This window comes from Neolamprologus brichardi, chromosome 15, assembly GCF_056152115.1.
Source record: "Neolamprologus brichardi isolate AB-2024 chromosome 15, ASM5615211v1, whole genome shotgun sequence".
Lineage (NCBI taxonomy): Eukaryota > Metazoa > Chordata > Actinopteri > Cichliformes > Cichlidae > Neolamprologus > Neolamprologus brichardi.
Window position 1 is genome coordinate 21,889,503 of NC_142118.1, and position 22,014 is coordinate 21,911,516.

Sequence of the window (22,014 nt, forward strand, 5' to 3'; positions counted from 1 at the left end):
CGTTAACGCCACAACACGACAAATCTCTGTTAACGAGCTACCGCAGATCGCCCCGTGCGTGGGGCTGGACGGCATCAACACGTTAACGAGCTAACTGCGCTAACACAGTAGTTCCCACCCATGTAATTGAGCATTGCGTGGCACATCTGACATACTGTTTTACTTTTGTCCATGACCCGCTTACCTTCAGGGTCATACTTCACATGAAGACCAAAATAGTTCCAAAGGCCAGATCTGAATGATTGTGGGGGAGGTTCAGTTTGCCATGTTGCAACGAGCTTAGCTTCTGTCTTGCTAGCTTGCACTGCGCTCAGTGGATCTGCGCTGGACAGTGCAGCCTAGGTGGGGTAGTCAAAAGCAGATCCACTGAGCTCTCAACACAGACAGCATCGTCAGAAGAAAAGTTGATCAAATAAATTACAAATTTTGTATTGTTCGATACATATGCGTTACCGAACCGAAAGCACTGTATCGAACGGTTCAATATCGATACAAGTATTGTTGCACCCCTAGTATTTATATATTTATCAATGTAGTTTGTATTTTTTTTTTTGCAGCCTCATAAGAGAACAGATTTTTCACGATTGCTTGCAACTGCCAAAACCTTGAAGCTTTTTCAGATCTGATTTATTTATATTTTCCTTTTGTGAAGAGGTGTCATAAATGTTTATAGTTTTATACAGATGGAAAATTGACCAGCTTTTGAAGTAGCTCCACCGACTGTCCTATGTAGCAATGTTTTTTCCCCCCCTTCCAGGTCCCTACACCAGTAGCATGACTAAAAAATGATGAAACAACTGAATCATTCATGATAGCAGAACCTTCTGCTATACTTTTTCTTTTTTTTCTGTCTTAAATATATGTTGGAAAGGTCAATGATGACATTAAACATGTTTTAAAATGAGGTCAGCGTATGTAAACTAAAAGCTCAGGCGTTTTACTGCTCTATCATATGGTCGTCATAGAAACACAGCTCTACTGGTGAGCACAGAAGCCCCAACCATTACTCAAAATGTTTTGCTTGTGAGGGGCTGCCAATCAGAAGAGAGTTAGCTTAAAAGGAAGGTTGCCTTAAAGGGAGCAGAAGTGAATTAAGCAAAGCTGTTTTAGTAGAGCGCATGAAAAAAATATATGAAGTTAAAAGATTTGTGGATATCTATTCATCCAGGAGCCTATCCCAGCTACCGTAGGGAGAAAGGCGGGGTACACCATGGACTTCTCACCAGTCTGATGCAGATGTGTTCCCTTTAAATCATCTTTGGGTTCAATTTACTGAACAGTTTTGCTAGTTTTAGCTTAAAAAATGATCAGTCATATTATAGACTGTATATAAAAGATGATCATAGCTACTGGGCCTAAAAAGCAAAGACAATTCAGGAGTTCCTCAAACCAGTTCTTCCAGTTTCAAAAGGATTTATTTTCGAAGTCTATGAGAAAACAATCCTTGTCTCTTTTTACTTCTGACCTTTGTAAACACATTCCTTATGAGGTCTCAGTTGTTTATATCAAGTCTTACTGAATGCAGTTTTACGTTATATTCCCCATAAGCGTCAAAGTAGATGATAAAGCAAGCCAAATTTGACTAACTGATTTTTTAGTCAGTACCAAATCAGTCTCTGATGACTTCTCGGTATCTCAGACTGCCGATTGTTTGGTTAGAACTAAAGTGTTCTTTGAATAGCTGGAATTGCAGGGGAGCAACTGGCATCACAACTGTGAGCGGAAGGTGGGATTCACACTCTGCAAAATTCACACCACTCCAGACAAACACTATGTCCTGGAACACTGGGAAACAAATTAGAAATAAATCACTTGCTTCTTCTGGTGGCTCTATTACCACAGGAAAAGTGCTTGAAATGTGACCCAGGACAGTCTTATGTTGGTTTCTTCACTGTAGGCCTAATAGAAATAAGAAATAATAATGCCACAAATACAACTCTTTGAGATAAAACTTTCACAGTGTTATCGGCTGTGGGCACCAGCGAAGCCTCAACAAGAAAAAAAACAAACAAAAAAAACCACAGTGTTTCTAATCCCTTCACTGATGGCTCCATCTTTGCCGAACAAGATCTTTTCCTCTTTCTCTTTCACTCTCACCTTGGGTAACTTCTCTAAAAGGACGGATGCCATCGAGACAATTATCAGACCATTATGTGTCATTATGTGTTCCCGGATAAAATGGGAGCTATTTGAAGATGTCTGAGGGCTGTGCAAAAGGCCTGACCTGTTTATTGTCAGAGTGAATGGTTACGCCAGAGCCTGTGTCTTTGGCTAATGCTGTACCTGTCAGAGGCATCAAACCTGTGAAGCTGCAGGTACAAGGTCCAGTCATTTGTAAAACCTGCCACCTGCTACTGAAAGGCACTTGCACAGCCTAATGTAACTTAATAGCACAAAGAGATAGCCACATTAAAAAAAAAAGAGGCTTTAACAAGCCTAATTTATTAGCAGGAGGGCTGCCTAAATGAGCTCTGCTGTATTTCCAAATGTGTTTTACACATGAAAGGAGCCAGAGTAGGTATTGTGTGAATACTAAGGGCCCACCTAAAAATATAGTGCAACCCACCAGATGGATGCACAATTGCTGCACTCACTTTCTTGGATTTTCAGTGGTAAGAAACGTGATTATAACCATTAGCTCACGGTCATCTTCTGGCATCATTATGGTTATTTTTCAAACTATTCAACACCGGCAGAGTGTTCTGAACTAAAACTAGAATATAGTAGCTACAGTTTTAGTTGGCTCTTGGCAATATGTAACTCTGAACATAATCAAACCCTAAAACAGTTCAACATTATTAGGAATACATTAAGATTAATGTCACTTCAGATGGCGCTTTAGCCAAGATCCAGTCAGCTTAGCTGAGCATAAGTATTGTGCAGCAGGATTGGCTGGCTTCCCTCAGTCCTGAAGTACATAAAGTCAAACAACCAACACCTTTGCTGTTCACACAGAAAAATCCTAAACACGTCATAGTGACATATTATTCTATCAGAGCACTTTGCTCTCAGACTGCAGGCTTACTTGTGGTTCCTGCAGTTTCCAAAAGAAGAATGGGAGGCAGAGTCTTCAGCCTTCTGGTCCCTTTCCTGTGGAAGCATCAAGCTCCTTGTGTGGCTTAAGGAGAGACACGCTCTCTATCTTTAAGGTTACAATTCAAATTTTCCTTTTCCTTATGTAGTCTGCAGTGAATCAGATGAGCCTAAACCATGCCTTTGTCATGCTACACTAGGCTAAAGCGGCTGGGAAACTTGCTGCTGCTATTGACTACTGTCTCCTGTGACCTGTCCATAGTGTAGACACAGATTTCACTGTATTATGGCACATCCCAGATAGGAATGAATGCAGCTCTCTTGTGGGCCACATTTGGCCTCGACCGAGGACACTAGCTCTAAGTAAGTGTGGGTTTCTCTTGCTTCTACTGTTGTTGGTCCATCAGTCAGCTGTGGAGAAGAGTGACATTATAAACACAAAGAGCTGAATCGAAACCGAGCATTTAAAACAATGAAAAGTGCCCACTGCAGCCACTGCCTCCACTTCTCACACTGTTTTTTTTTTTTTACTTAAACTAACGTTTTGTGCACTTCTCCCATTCCCAGTGAATTCTGATGTCACTTCCTTTCCCTGCTCTGGTCAACTCATCAACCAATCAGGATTCAACCTACTGCTACGGCTGAAACTCCTCTCTGCAGTCTCTCTGTAAGCAAACCTACACAAACAAACACAACTATCATCATAAGACAAGCATTTTATAGTGCCAGATACTGATCTGGCACTAGAGAGTGAGTTAGAGTGTAGTGAAAAATGACACTGAGGAAAAATCTTTTATTATTTTTTAGTTTTCATCCTGCCAGTCACGTTTAGACTTGTGCCTTCTGTGATGTCTGTGGGAAATCGAACCAGAAACTCCTTTTAACCTTCCACGTGCACCTCACCAGAAATGTAATTACTTAGTTATGCTATAGGTTTAAAATGGGTTTCCACTTACATCAGATTTCCAATGTGGATTTCCCTCTGAAGTCTAAATCAGGCATCAGTGTGAATGATTCTCTACCATAACTTTTTAGTGCTACCAGTTTGACTGGTGTAGCTTCAGATTTTTGACAAATAAGTGTTATACTCAAATTAAATTCAAGCATCAACTTGTGACATTTATTGACATAAAGCAGGACTCAGTAAAACACACATTTACACCAACCAACCCTGAAAGCAACTAGCTGCCTTTTATATCCTGCCTGTCTCAGACCCAGACAAGGCATGAACAAGCCTACAAAGACCATACATGAAAATAAACATCTACATAAAAACAACACCTAAAAAAATAGAATACAAACATATGTATTTACATATAAAAGTGCAGTTATACAAATTTCTGGCACTACATATCATCTATCTGTACCCCTCCAGCCTGTTAAAATGGTTTGCCCCATGCTCTCTTAACCAGGTGATTGGCCTTCCTTAACTCTTTTGCTGCCACGCCCTGCTGAGGAGACTACAGTGAAGCAGAAAGGACTGCTGCTAATATGTATACACTGTTGACTGAGCACATAAATAATTTTGGTAAAACGGATGCAGCATAATTAAAAGTCGTGAACAATTCTGATGAAGATTTTCTTTTCCACACAGGTGGGAAGGTCACACACCCTCTGCTTCCTCAACCAAATACAAGCACAGTAAAACAATACAAACTCACATAAGAATGAAAAAAACACAACACAACACTCATTGAATCACAATTAAAGATTAAAGTTAAGTTAAGTTATACTTAATTTAAGTTATACTTAAATTAAGTATAAAGTGATAGGGAGAACACTGGGTACATAAAATAGGTCACGTAGGTCAAAACAGACTAAGTTGTAATTCAGCCCATGTTGCAAATTAGAGTCTTCATAACTCCTGGCCCACATAGTTTTTTGCTGTATAGTCAGCACTGATGCATGCCTGAGTCAAATGTTTAAGAGCTTAATGGTCAGTATGAAGGTAACACCAAATGCCCAGATGAGAAAGCCGATGCTGAAGGAAGACGATGTGAAAAGAGTGCAGGACTGAGAGCCTCTTTACCAAGAGTTGGCTGTGCATCCATCTGTCTTCAAGGTGATAGAAGAGACATCGACAGCAAACAGAGACCACAGAAAATTACTGAAAGAAGCACGTGACCAAACCCAAATATGTTCCTGTCAGCTAAATCTCAAAATGATGGAGCTTTAAAGATGAACAGCAGCACAGGAAATGGACCTGTCAGATATAAAGTTTATTTTCTGTGCAGTCAATGTCAATGTCTTCATGTAAACCACACAACCAAAGAGTTTCTCTTGTTAACTTTTTAACACGTCTCACATAGCCTTTACCAGTGGCTTTAGAACAGGCTCTGTGAGACCTGTAGAAATGTGTGCATCAAGAAATGTTTAAAAAATATCATTACTTTTACATTAGCATATATTTTGTTTAATCACATGCCCCGGTCTGCCTTTAGCTTTCATACTGAAGCCTGTGTGGAAGCTTGCTTTTACAATTGTAACCATTATGTTGCTTGCTCTCTGAAAGACTAAGATTTTAAGTCCCCTGTCTTAAAATCAAACACTCTAATTTCGCAGAAGTGGTGAAGGTAATACTCAGTTAAAGTGTGTGATTTAGGGATCAATTACTCGTAGAAGAAGAAGAATGCACTTTATAAACCATGCTAACCAGTCACAGCTAAAATAACAAAAAACAGTAGCATCTGTGCCATTAAGCAGAAAGAAAATAATTTTTCAGGCTTTGTGCTCATGCTACCAAAAGCAAACAAGGCTGAGCAATAATGAGATGTTCTGTTTATCTCTCCAGTGCTCTATTTAGTGGTGGAGCCAGCATCAAGCAGCTCCAAATGTTTCTGTAGTGGGAAAAGAGATTGAATGAGAAAACAAGCTTCATGTTCTGCAGGTGAAAACTTCAAACTAAGTTTCAATCCTGTTCCTCAACCAGAAGGTACATGCATAATAATGAAAGTAGAGGAGTGGCAAAACATGCAGCCCCTCATTCATGCTCTTAGTTCTGGGTCCAGCCAAGTGTCAAGTCAGGTGAGACATTTGGGCCACATCTGGTCCATGCTAATCCCATACCTGCCCTTTAATGCGTCAAAAACAGCCCATGGTAGGCCCATATGTGTCTGCTACCAGCGATAATTCTCAATTAATCCGTTTAATCAAATACACTGCACATGCCGGAGCCTAAATATTCCAGCAGTGACTGCATGCACACACTGTATTAGAGAAAGAGGGAAATGAGGTGAACGGGTTAATTTTCTGCCATGGGGAATTAAGACATGTTCCCTGCATCCAGCTGTGTAGTAAATCCATAAGAAAAGGTAAGAAATTAAATAAAACAAACACACATATAATATTAATAATATCTGTGCACATCTATAATTCAATAAGGTCGTGTCATCTGTAAACAATAGAAATATTTGATTTTTTTTTTAATACGACGACATGTGCTAGATTTTGAAGTACAATTTGCAAATAATGCTTTTGAATGTGTTCCGTTTTACTATATATCTATGGATGTGCAAGCAAAAAGAAGGCACGGAGACAGGCAGGCAGTCAGACAGACAGGTCGCTCCAGAGGTGACCGGGGAATCCTGCTCTCTCTCTGCCGGCAGACAGAGCCTCCTCCTCGGCCACTGCTCCTCCTCCCCTCCCCTCCCTCTGCCCTGGTTGCGCGTTGGGGGATCCGACGACGTCACAGCGGCACACACATTTGCACGGACGCGCGCCTGCAAGCGGACACACACACACACACACGCCCTCTCTCCTCGCTCTCTGCCGCTCCGTCTCTCTCACTCTCACTCTCCTCTATGCTGCTATTCTGGGAAGTGGCGCTTGGAATAACCCCCGTGTGCGTATGAGTGTGTGTGTGCGTGTGTATGTGTCTCCTGATTTCACCCTGACACACGCACACATACACACTCACAACACAGTCAGACGCACACATTTACTGTCTGTCTGACTGCAGGAGTGGAGCTCTGGCAGCAGAAATCCGCTCGCAGAGGATTCCTTTCAATTTTACGCGCAACTTTTCCTCGTCGGCTTCTTCTCTACGACGTTTCCAGCGCTCCCCCCTCGATTGTTGTGGATTTCTAACAACCACCCCCTGGCTGTTTGTAGCGGAGCGACGAGCGAAGCTCGCCCGGAATCGGATCTGCTGTCACCGGGTTGCTTGTTGTCATTTTCGCACGGAGACGCGCAGCCGGAGCGCAGACAGAAGGTAAGAGCGGAGAAGGGAAAACGAAAGCATACGGATCATATTCTCACACACATCACACTGACAGTGGGATTTTATGCGCCATGGTGGACATTTATGGCATCTTTTCAAGGCACTTGAGCTTTTGCTTGGCTTATAAAGGCAAGGCTATGTTGGGGGAATACCCCGGGCACGCATTGCATTGCATGCAGATTACCCAGGTTGCGTAATATCCTGAGGAATTTGCAGTAGCCTGCCCGGCAAGGCTGGTTGCAAGGCCGGGGAAGAGATAGACAGTGAGGAAGAGAGGGAGGGTACGTGTTGGTGGATAGGAAGCGATGAAAGTGGAAGCTCGGATGGTGTGTGATTGGTGTGATTTTTGCGTCCGAAGGTTGATTTGTTTTTAGCACAACCCCACGGCAGGTTGGTTTGATTAATAAACCTTTACCTGCAGTTCTCTCTGACGTTCATGTGGGACTTCTTTAATCACTCTATATCGCGCGTGGAATGTTCAAAAGTGAGTTGAAGCTGTGACCTCCGCGAACTCTTTGGTATTTCCTTGTTGCTGCTACAGTATGATCAGTGTGACACTCCTCAGAGAGTCACAAACGACTCTTGTTGCTACCGTACCTAAGCGTTGGTTTACACTGTGCTTGCCGAAAACGAACAGGGGGACACTGGCCATTTCTTTTTCGGATGGGGGTGACTTTATCTCATATGCTCATCGTTTGTTTCCTCTGTGTATGTGTCTGTGTATGAGAGGGAGAGAGAGATGGTGGGTGGTGCGCTGGCTGGTTCCGGGAATGTTCCATGACGTGTTGCCGTATAGAGAGGGGCCCCAGCCGGGGAGACTGCGACTAACGGCTCGGCCCTGCCGCTCTTCCTGCTCTCACTCCCTCTCTCCCTCTCCCTCTCCCTCTGTACTCTCCTGGAAAATATGTCAGCCTCTCTTCATTTCCAAAGAAGATTTACATTATCATCTCGTAGTGGTCATCTCTGCAGGCTGGGTTCCATTAGGTCAGAGGTCAAAGATCAGGGTCAAACGCAACTGCATGCAACAGGTGGTAAGATCCTGCTCAAGGACACTCACAGCAGTGCACATGATTGGCAGGGTGAGGTCTGAAGTGCAGGTTTGAAACAGCTGAAGGGCAGCATGCAGCCAAGCTGCAGCCAACATGACTTTCTGGATCTCAGAGCATTTGTTTGATGTTTAATGTGTGACAGAAAGTTCAAACAAAGAGCTTCTCTACAAAAGCATGCAGTTATCAAATAAATAACATTTTATGATAAATTGTAAGAAAGATAAAAAAAAAAAGAAAGTATAAAACAAAAGTGAAATAAATTATAGATTCATAATTAATGAAAAGTAAAAGTAAAATTGCAAAAGTGGAATCAATAACAATTTTATATAAATGATGCATTTGTGTGTTTTTATTATCTTTTTGTTCAGGGATGGTGGCTAATTTTAGACTACAATGGACACCATGTGCATGCTATTTATAGAAACAGTAAAAAGCTTTGGAGACTGTGAAATAATGAGAAATATGGCAAGAATAACTGCAGATGAATGCCTCTTTTCTGCCAGTCAAAGCTGCAGAAGGAAAAAGCAGCCACAGAAATGAGTCCTGAATGTACTCGTGGTGTTGGTGGCATTTGTAGCCTACAGCTGAAGAGATGATTACAGTATGTATTCTGCTGTCAGGGAACAAGCTGCTGACTCTGTGTGTGCACGTGTCAGTGATGGATGGATGTTTGAGAGCGTGCACGGGGGAAGGCCGACCTACGTACCATCTGTCCTACTGCCACCTCAGATGGCCATCGCGGTGTAGCTACTGCGTAGGAGCAAGCATCCAGGCACGCACACACACAAGTGCACTGTTACCAGGGAGGACAGGCGTATGGAGAACATGCATGAGGTGTGAGAAGATTTTCAGCACTAAACATTCAATTAATTTATTACTTAGGCCTTGTGGGAACTCTTATGTCTTCCCAACATACAGCAAGCTACCCTTGTACAAGCAGCATGCAGCGGAGTTGAAAAGGTTCATAAAGTGCTAACAGTCCTTGGCTTAATGTCTTGGAGATTTTTTTTTACATATATCACGCTTGTGCCAGGGCTGGCACAGTTTCAGGAGCATTTTAATTTAGAAGTTGCTGTGTTAGCATTTGGGACACACCATTCTTAAGCCTATGGTGGCTTGGCCGCAACAGCGGTGTTAGCTCAAGGGCAGCTGCCTGCATGAATCAGTATGCCAGATTTAAGCAGCAGCTGTCTGGAAAGTCATTTATGTCGGTGAAGCAGTGTGATCTTATGTAACAACAAGCTACATATGTAACAACCTACAATAACAGCGGGTAGCACAGTCACCTCACTCCAAGAAAGTTGCTAGTTCGAACCCCATCTGGGGCCTTCGGAGTGTTATTCTCCCTGTGACTGCGTGGGCTCCCTCTGGGTACTCTGGTTCCTTCCTGAAGAGATGTACATTATGCTATAGTCACCCTAGGGCAACCAGTGGTTGGTGACACTAACAAAAATTATGGCAACTGTGTGCAATGAACTTGTAATCTCATTGCCTTTGAAACGGTTGCTCTGAAGAACGGGACTGGGTATGTGACCACTTGTAGTCAGTTGCCTTCTTCAACGCAATTTTAATGTGTTAACATGGAAATAAGAGTTCATCTGCTATCAGTTTGCAATTGACTGGGGTCAAGTTGTAAATTACATGCAGTCTGGTTGTGTTGATACAGCAATTCACTGTTGGTGTTAACATACACAGAAATACACATTGAACAGAAATTGACGATAACAGGACCTCAAAGATTAGAAAATGAAACTATGAAATTCCTCCATAAATCCCAAAATAGAGTCCTGGAATTCCAACCCAAGAGTTTAAAGAAATCATTTAGCTTCAATAAAGTTTTTAAATAACAGTTTTTGAAGTTATCTGTGCAATATGTGTTCGTTGCCTTTAAGTTGAGTGGTTTGTGTTTGTGATTATAAATAGACTACTTTCCTTTATTTGTTGATTCATTTATTTTTATTTTATTTTAATGTTTATTGACTCTTTGCTAAGATGTTTCCTGTGAAAGCAGTTAAGTCCACAGCAAATTTCCCAAAGGAGATTATAAAATATATCATATCATAAATAGTGATGCAAATGCTGAAGGATGGTGGTGACAACCAGCTGCCTAAGAGTGATCACCGTCTGTCTGAATCAGACTGCGAATGTTTGGTGACAAGTTGCTTTCCACCAGGCGACCTGCGCGATTGCCTTCAGATTGAAAGTTGCCTCCCAACTTGAGTTTGAGGTTGTTGCTTGTTCAACTTCAGGTCGACCAGTTTGTCGTGATTGTGAGCGATTCACAATCAGTCACCAAAAACGAAGAAATTCAGTGCAACTTTCTTTAGTTGTAACAAGGTTGGTCAAAGATGATGATGAATAAGATCAAGTGCTTTAAGTGTGTAGAATAAAGTGCTGTATGAATGTACGGCTAAAAATGTAATTGTTTAAAGTGCTTTGAGTGCTCAGTAAGACTAGAAAAGCACTGTATAAATTCAAGGGCATTAAAATTACGTCTGGTGATGTACTGTTCTGACCTTCTCAGGCCTGATACTGATATTGAGTCTTCTTTGTCTCTAACTTCAAGAAAAAGGGACGGAAATATATATTTTTCTTGTTTAACATAAAGTTTGAGTAAAACAGAGAAAGAATTGTAACAAAGAAATCAATACATTTATTAATGAAATAACACCTAACAAAAACAAGATAAGAAAACTTAAACTGTATAATGTATTTATTCTTCACTCCTTTAATTTTAGCAGACAAGTGAAAGTAAAGTGAAGATACCAGTAGTTTAAGTGCCGTCAAATGTTCCCACCAAGTAATGAAAGAGAGAGGAAAAGTTGCAGACTGCGCCGTCGATACCGTTCTTCAGTTTTTGCCAACTCACTTGTTGCTTGTTTGATGTTAAATCACAATTAAGTCACAAACTAGCAAAAAGACACAAATGGAACTTGTTGCTGTGTGACTGGGAAGCGCCTCTAAACTGCTGACCTTTTGTTGTTAGAATCAGCACATGACTACTATCAAAGATGCCGTTTCTCATGTGCACACAGCAGGAAGTAGTCCACTTCAGACACTCTTTCACTACAGCAGTGGGGTGCCTGGTTAGAAGGTCCGGGAGGTTGGACAAATGACATGCGCTCACTGTGAATTCTCTGGAGATTTACCCATGTCATCCTCACACGCTGACAATCAGCCATCGTGCACGCTCGACACTTTCACTGGATAATGAACAGAAGAGTTCAGAGCTGTGAAAGCAGCTTGGAGTAGAGCTGCACCGAACGGGCTCAACCGCTCGGCTGTCGTCACCAGTGCCTGATGTGGGAATTTGAGTCAGACTCAGTGAAGCAGTTGATTGTGCTACTTTTCGTCATGCCGTGGTTCCTGGATGACTGGTGTTCTGTGAGGTGTTGTGGGATTTTGTGAAATCCATACATTATTGTTGAAGTATAACTATGAAAAACATTATGAATGACTTGCGAATTCACTGTGTCTCTCCTTTGTTTTAACTCATTTCCCCTAAAAAGCCTCTGTCACAGAAAAAACCCAGGCTGCTTGTGCAGTTTCCAGGTGATGGCATGGCTCATCAAAGGCCTTTGCAAACACGGTAAACAGCTTGTTTCTTTTGTGGGGCAAATTACAACTAACCACAAGTGTGACCCACCACCTAAAGGAGAAATTACCTATAGACAGTATTGCAAAAGCTATTGTGGAGGCTCTTGAATGATAACATATGGCATGTAGCTCAAAAGGCACTTGTGAAACTAAACATCCCTTCAACTGCTTCAAAAGAGCACTGGATATGAACCAGAAGAACAATGTGTGGAAGTGTCTGATAAGAAGATATAGGTCCAGATTCCACTGAAGGGCTGTCAAAAGTGGCTGTGAATGACAATACAATCAAAGAAGACCAGATCAGATAAGCTAGGGGCTACTTTATTATTCACATAGGCTTTTCTCTTGTTGTGCCTGGAGAACAAAAAGTCTGAAAACCAAATGTTTAGCAGACAGAAGTCACAGTTCTCTGAAAAACCTCCACACCTCAAAAAGTTGGGCTTATACTGAGTTTAAAAATACAGCGTTTAGACTGTTAATCTTACACAACAGCTTCTTTACAGCTTTAAATTTAAATAGTGGGAGAAGTTTGCCAAATAATAAAGGATCTCTTAACCCTTATTTCAAAATTTAAATTGAAAAACTCAATGTCCAGTTTTCTTCAAGGCTTTCAAACATGTCTCCTTGTTGGATTTGCCATAGATGTAATAAATATTTCTTATCTGTCATGTGGCCACACATATATTCATGCTGTGACCAGAATCCGCATCTGATTACATTACATTTATCTGCAAGATGCCACTGTCCAGAAAGTCTTATGCATGCAGCAGGAACTTTGGACTCACGGTGTCCCGTTTGGCTCAAAAAACAATAGCAAGGCTTAAATTACTTTGAATAGTTGGAATTCAACACAAGAATTCAGAGAATTAAATTCCAAATGTCTGTTTGACAACCTCCATTTTTCTTTTCACATACTTCTTATTGCAGCGCTCTGCCTCTCCTCCTGTCTCTTTGTCTGTCTCACCGCTGACTGTGCTGCAGCCGGTTCGCTGCAGACGTGTTAGGTTAGCATTTGCTGTCAATTATCACAGTGCACACATCATAGCTGGAGAATTTGAAATGACTGCAGATGTATGGCATGGTGTGAAGACATAACCCCTTCACACATACAGATGCACACAGCTTTCATTGCAGCTCGGACTCACTGGTGTGCAGGGTGTTCATTCGGAACTGATTCGCTGGTAAAAGCATGCACGTGCACATGAACCCATAGACCCTAATATAAAGAGTAAATATTGTATTTTTGACTGATAAACAGTTTGAAAAGTTGAAAGAGAACCAAATAGGGTTACATCTAGTAGTTCGTTCTCATATTTCATATTTTACTGCCAAAAAATACATTCCACATGTCATAGTTCAGTGAAAAAATAGCCGCTGATATTCAGATTATATCATTTAACCTTGCTGGATTTCACTCCATGAGAAAAGATTTGACAATAGGAACTTTGTTCCACTCTGTATATTGTTGTCCTTTGCCTCACTCACTCTGTTGTTGTGCCACCATTGTATGAGACACCTCAGAGTGGATTATTACCAACAAAGAAGTGCACAATCTGCTTTGCAACATAATGCACCCACAGCACACTAACACTGCGCTCAGCGAATGGCACACTGAACTCGTATAAAGTTTATCTCATTGCATTGTGCTGCTTTTGAATGCAATTGCACAATTTTTCCCTGTGTGTGTGTGAGTGTGTGCGATCACCTGAGAGCTGTAAAGGAACCTGAGAGCGCTCTGGTGACCGAGGTCCTGACAGCGACGGGTGAATTATTAAGACACATCCACACATATGCACACACAAAGCCTAATGAGGTGGTTGACTGGGTGTACCAGATAAATTGTTCCACAGTGGTTTAGTTTCATACCGTTATACACGTGGAGGAGTGGAGGACTGGAGGACTGGAGGAGGTGAAGAAAGAAGGGAAAAAGGAGAACAGTGTGCGAGCATGTCATGTGCTGGGACATTAGTTGTCCCTCAGCCAATCAGCGATGAACTCTTTATTGTCCATTGGTCCATATCAGCCAGTTATATTGCAGGTTTTTAAACAAAAAAGGCAGAGGGAGGGGAAAAAAGGCTGATATTGAAATCTAATCTCTTTTTACGCAAAGTCAGGCGCTGAACATGCTGTGGGCTGTGTGTGTGTTTGCGGCTTTTCAAATGGACATAGCGATGCTACAGAAATAAATGGAGAGAAGGAGAAAGAGAGACCTTTACTCAAACTGGCCTACTTTCTCAGCAGCTTGTAATTAGTCTCACTTCATGCATTTATGCATCAGACAGTGGAGCTAAATCAGTGTTTTGTAATCAGGAAATCCCAGATGACACCACCGTCATCCTGTTCTCCTTTACTGTACTCTACACTGCCAATTTGACAACTTAAACTATAGTTGAATAATTTTGAATATCATTGTAAAAGCTGCTGTTTTCTGTCATGACACTGTATGCTATAAGGGCCTGAAATCAAATACAACACCTCTGCCAACATGTCTTCTATAACTGTACACTGGATGCCTTTGGACTTGTGATCAGACAGAATTTGATCACCTCACATTTATATGCAGTTTTACTGGCATATTTTCTCAGTTTTTGGAGAGATTTGGAAAGATTTAAAGGTGATCTATATGCTGCTCTTTCTTCTTATTCTTGGACTGTTTATACAGAGTCTTGCTGCAGCCCTTTACTTCATCCCAACCAGTTTCAGCTCCTTTCTGAGGCCATCTCCCTTTTCAATGTACTTAGGGATGTAGACATGGTCCAGACAACCTGCAAGCTGAAGTTCAATCTAAGCATCAGAATAAGGAAGAAAGGTGATTTAAGTGACTTTTTGTTGCTATTAAACTGCAGATTTACAGGGATTTTCCCACACAACTATCTCCAGTAAACAGCAGTCGTAAATGCCTCGTAGATGTCAGAGGTCAGACAAGAAGGCCACAATAACCACTTGTTATAACCAAGAGCATCTCTGAATGCATTACAAATTGAAGCTTGAAGTACTGTAGATGGGCTACAGCAGCAGAAGACCACACTGTCTGTCACTCTTGTTAGCTAAGAACAGGAAATTGAGGTTACAGTTCACACCAGCTCACCAAAAAAGGGAAAAGAGGGGGCAAGAGGGGCGTGTAATACAGTACTAGCAACGTGTACCTAATAAAGTGGTCAGTGAACAGTAAAGAGTAAATACAAGTTTTTCATATCATGAGTGTAGTAGGAATTATTTCTTACTTCACAGGTAAGATGACACAGTCAAACTCCTGCTTTCATTAACACCCAGACGCTCGCTTGTATTGATTTTTCTTTTAATCTTAGATCTCTAAGTATGATAATATGATTTAAAATGATTAAAAATCTGTGATCTCAAACACCAACATACATCCCTTTTTGATGTTAGTCACTCAGAATTTACTGCCGCTATTTTGTGCCGACGCTCTGCAGTCATACCGGGAGTATTTAAATATCTGCACCCACAGAAACGAAACCCGAACCAGAATACGTTGCAATGAGTGTTTGCACAATTAAAAATTCTCACTTTCTCTCACTGGGAAACTCTCACTTTCATACTTCACTGATGAGTCCAAGTGTAGGTAAAACCCTGCTGAACCCTGGCATTTTCTCTGGGGGATGTCCAGAGGCATTTTGGGAAATGTAGTCAATCCAAGTGACGAAGGTTGGACAGATTTAGGGTAAGCAGATACATTTTAAATGGTAAATTATGATGAAAATGATTAAAAAATGATTAATCGAATGAGAAAAACATTGCAAACTGATTATGTGTAATCCATATTTAGGGTTTTCTCCCTTAAAGGTCATTACAAAAGATCTACCACAAATGTCTGGGTTTTTTAAAAATCATAATAATTGAACTATGCATTGATATTTACTTTTACAGCTTAATCTAACCTGTGTTTTTCATCAAAAGTTAATGCAAATCTGTAAGAACAAACTTCGTTAAACACTCTAGCTGGTATCGGTGTGCCGTTCCCAGGCTTTGTTTGCCCAGTCTGATATTATCACAGTGAAAACACAGAGACAGCTGCTACTGTAGGTTTAGGGTGAGGTATTTGCATATCCATACAAAAGATAAAAACACTTCAGAAAATATCTGGGGATGAAAAAAAAAATCCAATCTCAGCAGGTGAGACTAAACAGAAACCCCAGTGGGCTTGAAAAAAATAAAACAATGGAAAAACATCACATCCAAAGAAAAAAGTGACAAAAGAAAAGCGAAAATCAAGATGACAAACAGATGACATGAGTGATCTGAAGCTCTAAGACAGGATGTCGTGTGTTTTTATTTGCTTATTGCTGGATTCATTGTGGGGTTTGATATGGCAGTGTCAAATGTTCCCAATCCTCCAAGATGGCAGCAGAGACTTCAGCTACTGAAGACGTGTTTTTAGGAATTTATGATTACAAACCACAGGATCAGCATGTAACCTCTGCTGTTCTGAAGATATTACAGAAGCATTGCTGCTGTGTGTTTTTAGCTGACACCCATTTCAATTCTACGCTGATATTCGTGCGCCGAGAGTGTCTTATAACTTTCTCACCTTTAAAAATGACTGAAAATGTGAGACGTCCTCAAACCTGAACAGTGTGTTGTGTCAATTGTCAGTAACTGCTGAAATAACACAAATGCACTTTTGTTTCCCACGCACTCACTGGGCAGGCTTGCCAATTATGGTAAACGACACCTTAGTATATTTAATGACTTGTTTCTCATTTTTATTAATTTATTAGTGCACAGACCCTTTGCTCTCTTTGCTCAGTGATATTAAGAAATATAGGACAGAAACCTCCTTAGAACTAGGAAAAAATCAGTCGTTGCTGATTCCCTTTGGATTGCATATGGATCCCAAGGCAGTTGCACAGGGTGCCTTGTGTAACTCAGATGGACTGCAGTCAGTCTTGTGGGCAAGAGTTTTTGAAAATAACTGCTGTCTAGTTTCTAAATGCAGAAGAACTGTTAACACGCTGGAGTCAGACTGAGTCAGTCTGTGCCGATGAGTCTGGTCTGTGTTGTCTCTCTTTGGAATTGGAGACTTGACTCAGTTGGTTGCCAACTAGTTGTATTTTGGTTATGATCCTATACCAAAGCAAGGCTGCCGAGTGTTTTGAGGGTGAAACGGCCAGAAAGTAATAATTCCCTCCAACACTGAACTTTCATCATGGAGATTGGGGCTTGTGTTTCATGTGGGGCCACTGTTTCTGAAGATTAATTGTCCTACATGACTGAGAAATTTCTGTTTGGAGTTTGCATGTGCCTCCCTGGGTGCTCCAGTTTCCTGTTACAGTCCAAAGACATGCTTGTTAGGTTAACTGGTGTTTCTAAATTGGCGGTAGGTGTGGTGTTGGTCTCCTGGGATAAACTTCTCCCCACCTCAGTTGGGGATTTAATCTGGTTCAGTACAACGCTGCTGCCGGAGGAAAGACCTGGTTGACAACATGCATTCCAGTTCATCCCAAAAGTGTTTTATGGCCTTGATGTCAGCCAAGTGTTTTCACACCAAACTTGAAAACCATTTCCTCTTGAACTCTGGCTTCATGTCTGGAGCCATTGTAATGCTGAAACAGGAAAGGGCCTTTCCCAAACTGTTGCCACAAAGTTAATCCATCTAAACTAAAAATCTTATTTGCTGTAGGGAAATAATTTTCATTGGATGTTTGTTAGGCGACCAACTGAAGGTAACCAAGTACTCTTCAGCAATACTCCAATTAAAACAGCAATTTATCATTTTTATACATCAGTTTAAAAGGCATGAAATAGACTCAGTGTAACTGCTTTAATTGGTGAGCTGTAGATTAGTGAGCTTGGCTGCCATCTTTGAAAAAACCCCAGGGCAGTTTTTTGTGGACCAAGAAGCCGTTCGGAAAGGAAAAGCTGCATATATAAAATTGCCAAATCTAATGAATAAAGAGAGAGTAATATTGCTTTAACTGCTCAAACGCAGATGACCGGCCTTTTAGGACAAGTGTGATACAAATGCCGTTTTTAGTATTTCTAAGGCCCCCCCCCCCCATAGATTTAGATTATTTTTGATTATATATGATTTTTATAACATGTCTGGTTTTGCTGGGTGTAGCCTAATCAACAAAGATGAACAAAAATATTGATCGTCATGTCTAACTCTCTGCCAAAAAGGAAATTTGCATGCTTTTTGAAGATGCTCCTGTTTTGAACTGCAGGACAAGCAGCACTAAACCAAAACTATGCAAATACTGCGGGTCACATCTTGGGGATAATGTGGCTTTGGGCAGTGGGTGGGTTAAACATCCCCCAGCCATGTTCATATCGTCGGTCCAGTGGGGGGCTTTTTTCACAACAATACTGCGATACAGACTGCATGGGCATTTGGCAATATGTCAGAAATCAGCATGACTCCAGTGCAGGAGGCAGCCATTTGTATGTAGCACACAGTGTGTGTTTAAAACTGGCAGTTTTGCATAAGAGTGCCATCATGCTCTAATTCTGTCATCTGTCTTTCTCCTCTAGGGGCAATTTGTGGACTTGATAAACTGGACCAGAAAGCAAACGGTTGCACCAGGTAGGATCCACAAACCTAATAACCACTGTGTACTTGTATGTCGCGACTATCCGGTCGTTAAGTCTGACGTCACTAGCTGTGTCTGGGCCTAAACTCCGCTGCAGGTCCATATATCAAACGATCACTATGGCATTACTGAGAGTTGAAAAACTGTTTAAAGTCTTTCATCTTTAATAAAATGATCAGCGTTCTGCTCTACCAGGTGTAACAATTGAGTTTAACATCCAGGCCTCCATGAAAATGGAATTTATGACATTTAACGGAGTTAGAAGTTAGCAGGAAGTTAGCTCGCTAGCTTCTATCTAAATACAATATAGCATGTCCTGACTACGGGGTTTTGGAAACAAATTAAAACGCACAGCTCTGTTATCACTTCCAACATAAATGAAGACAGAAAACTAAGCAGCAGTGACGTTTGTAGGATTACTGGAGTTTGGCTAGCTGGTATAAAATGATGTGCTACGTGCTAGCGACACAGCTATGTTAGCATTATATAAACAAGCTAACTTTTTTCCACTCGATAAAAGTTAACGTGAGTGTTCTCGGTGGTCAGGAACAAATGTAATCGCATGGCAGGATGCTGTAAAAGGACCAAGCTTCAGCCAGGAGAACAACTGAGATAATCCATCCACAATACGAGGTTAGTCATTCATATACTGCTGCATGGGCTGGGCTGTAGTTACATCATAAGGTTTTAAAAACTGAGCTTAAATAAATGATTAGCGGTAATAAAAGCCGAGGGAGGTCAACAGTGATCACTGACTGTTTTAGGAGCTTTTTGAGATTAAATAGAAGAAAATACAAAACATTAAACATGTTAACAACACAAAAGCCATATTAAACGCAGACTACTTTAGGCCCGGAAGCAGGCTTCGTCACGTCATCACTTAATGACCGGATAGTGTAAAATAATATATGACATCCAGTTATTGCACACAAAATAGAATAATTTATGAGCTAGTTTAGGTAAAACATTTCGGGTGCAATGAATAGAGGTCAAATTTGACAAGTCAGTGATTATCTATGAAGATATTTAAAACTCAGTAATATAAATAAATTTATAGCTCAGATAACATTTTGCCCTTTAAGCCAGCTTCTAGTGACTGGTTGCCTATCGCAGTATCAAAAGTAGTAGCAGTCACCACAACATGCTTTATATTCTACGGTAAGAACCCTATAATAATGCAGAGAAAACCCAACAATTACACAACCTCTTATGAGCAAAGACTTGGCAACAGCGGAAAAGAAAAACTCCCCAATAAGAAGATAGTCAGAGATGTCCATATAAGGACATCCTCTCTTTGTCATTAAATCACTCAGTATAAAAGGAGCATTTCGACCAGTCTGAAGCCAAAACTTCTGCCACATTGATTATTTGAACTTACACTGACCTCATTATTTGAAACTTTGGCCATGTTTAATATGAGCATCCACAACTTTAACAGACTTTATATGGCAGATAATAAGGAAAAGTACAGTAGGTCACTTTAATTAAAAAAAAAAAGTCAAGAAAACTGTTTAAAAATGCAGTTTGTGTAGAAAGAATGTTGAAAATAGTTGAAAATATTTCAACTATCTGTGCAAGAGTAGAGTTTTCATTTAAGAAGTCGTGCTTCTCTGCAATAATAACCGTCTTTTAAAATGGCTGATTCTTCTGTGATGAGAGAGAGAGGGAGGCTCATAAAGAAAAACAGACGGTAAGACAAGGAGCCATTTGAGCTGTTTTCATTTAACCAGAATTACTCTCAACTGTTTCCTCCCGGCTGGTTGCCGGGGAAACTGGCCAGCTTCGTTATTGGAGGTGCGACCTCAGCTGGGAGTGCAAATGATAGAGCTCACTTTAACGTTCCCACTGCCTGCAATCACATTTCTGTGACTCTCTTTCATTAACATGCTTTGTACTGTTTGGTAAATGATCTAATTTTCCTCCTCGCACGCACAATAATCAGGTCGAGCTTTTGTTTGCCAAGACCAAAGTTTTGCGAGCTGAGCTGATTATGGAGCGTAAAGGCAGAAGCAGACGCTGTGTTAGGATCCAAATCCAATGGAAATCCAACTGAAATGTATACCCATCTCTTCTAACTCTGCTTTCACAATGATGGCCAATCTGCCTGAAAAATGAAATTAAATAAAATTTGGGGTAATAAAAGCAAACATATTTGTTTATGTGTATATGTGGGTTGTGGTTTGTATCATAGCAAGAAGTGCAGAATTGTCAGACATCATATGCATGTCACTGATTCTCAGATTTTGTCATCTCAAACTGGAATTACTGCCCTGAGGTTTTATATCTTTACCAAACAAGTCAAGTTACAGCTTATCTTCATGTCTGTGTTTGAGCTTCTGAGTTCATGATGACATCACCTCATCGCATTTTACTGGAACTGTCATTAACAGACATCAACTGACAGAAGGTGTGGCTTTTTCTGTTGATATACAAAACAAAAACAAAAAAACAAATGACGCTTATGTAAAAAAAAAAGAAACATACTTTTTTAAGTATATTTTTTTAAGTATATATATATATTAGGGGTGCAACAATACACAAAATTCACGGTTCGGTTCGGTTCGATACTTTGGTGTCACGGTTCGATATTTTTTCGATACACAAAAAAAGTTCATGCCTTTTTATTAATTTGTCATTTATTAAATTTTCACGGCACATTCTGCACCACCTCTCTGTGCGTTCATCATTTGTTTGAAGCCAGCTCACCTCCTGCAACCACTTTTCCGAGAATACGCGCTTCTTTTGTGGTTCGGACTCCTGACATTTCTTTGGAGGTGGAGGAACACCAAAGTAATTGCTTAAAGGAGCTTCTTCGACATCTTTAAGAGTTCTAAACAAATATCTGTCCTCCTCCTGAAAATCTTATGTATGCAAACACTCGTTGCAACTTCTTATCTTGTGCGCGTTTTTTATTTTGACAGCGAATGCGCACCTGCGGACCACTTATGTGCAGCCCTGGTTATTTAGCTCGTCATATTGCAGCTACAGAAATTCTTTTGTCCATGAAACCATAAAGCTGCACTTTCTTTTTGCCTTATAGTCTGATTTGTCATAACTTTTCCGTTTTTTGGTAAGCTTTTCTTTGGCTTTCACGTCTTCACCCTGACCTGTCTTATTTGGCTCAGCAGAACTAAAATATATATCCTGCTGCTTTTACACACACACTCACATAACGCTCAGCGATTCTCTGCGCAATCAACCTCTCACATGTTTAAGCTGCGGGAGATTTCACTTGTCATGTTTGCATAGTAAGCTAACGATTGATAAGACGATGTCAGAGGAATTGGTGCGCAAATTATCATCACTCACCAATCAGTACTGTCGCTTTCTATACACAGTTCACGGGATTGCAAAGTGAAAGCAAAAAACAAGCGCAAATTCAAACGCGATTTCAATATGTCACATATTGACAGTGGCCGATGCCAATGACATAATTACCCAGCTACATTTCCGAAAGAATGCAAAAGCATTGACATATATTCCTTCCTACGATAGGCCGACGAGCAGAGCAGGGCAGCCCGACTGGAAAAATCGCTAGCCCCGGGACGTCGGGCTAGCGATTTTG

General features: G+C 40.9%; 1 protein-coding gene across 2 annotated transcripts in view; it reads left to right on the plus strand.

Moving 5' to 3' along the window:
• Nucleotides 1-6,768: 6,768 nt before the first annotated feature.
• The window catches only part of hivep2a (HIVEP zinc finger 2a), a 122,215-nt gene continuing 106,969 nt past the window's right edge, over nucleotides 6,769-22,014 (plus strand). For both annotated transcript variants that reach the window (XM_035908984.2, XM_006793511.3), the window contains exons 1-2: nucleotides 6,769-7,243; nucleotides 18,391-18,442. The gene's annotated coding sequence lies outside the window, so the exon portion shown is untranslated. The remainder of the gene's footprint in view (nucleotides 7,244-18,390; nucleotides 18,443-22,014) is intronic.